Genomic DNA, 661 nt, shown 5'->3' with positions numbered 1-661 from the left:
CTTCTTTATCCATTCATCTGTTGATGGACACTTAGGTTGCTTCCATGTCCTGGCTATTGTAAACAGAGCTGCAATGAACATTGCGGTACATGACTCTTTTTGAATTATGGTTTTCTCAGGGTATATGCCCAGTAGTGGGATTGCTGGGTCGTATGGTAGTTCTATTTTTAGTTATTTAAGGAACCTCCATACTGTTCTCCATAGTGGCTGTATCAATTTACACTCCCACCAACAGTGTAAGAGGGTTCCCTTTTCTCCACACCCTCTCCAGCAGTAATTGTTTGTAGATTTTTTGAGGATGGCCACTCTGACAGGTGTGAGGTGATACCTCATTGTAGTTTTGATTTGCATTTCTCTAATAATTAGTGATGTTGAGCATTCTTTCATGTGTTTGTTGGCAATCTGTATATCTTCTTCGGAGAAATGTCTACTTAGGTCTCCTGCCCATTTTTGGATTGGTTTGTTTGCTTTTTTAATATTGAGCTGCATGAGCTGTTTATATATTTTGGAGATTAACCCTTTGTCCGTTGATTTGTTTGCAAATATTTTCTTCCATTCTGAAGGCTGTCTTTTCGTCTTGTTTATAGTTTCCTTTGCTGTGCAAAAGCTTTTAAGTTTCATTAGGTTCCATTTCTTTATTTTTGTTTTTATTTCCATTACT

General features: G+C 37.4%; 1 protein-coding gene across 1 annotated transcript in view; it reads left to right on the top strand.

Annotated features, from left to right (window-relative positions):
• The window catches only part of SLC15A5 (solute carrier family 15 member 5), an 83,941-nt gene that overhangs the window by 78,479 nt on the left and 4,801 nt on the right, over positions 1-661 (top strand).

The sequence above is a fragment of the Physeter macrocephalus genome, chromosome 6 (genome assembly GCF_002837175.3).
Source record: "Physeter macrocephalus isolate SW-GA chromosome 6, ASM283717v5, whole genome shotgun sequence".
Taxonomy (NCBI): Eukaryota; Metazoa; Chordata; class Mammalia; order Artiodactyla; family Physeteridae; genus Physeter; species Physeter macrocephalus.
Note: the sequence above shows the minus strand (reverse complement) of the source record. Positions and strands in the feature narration are given on the sequence as shown.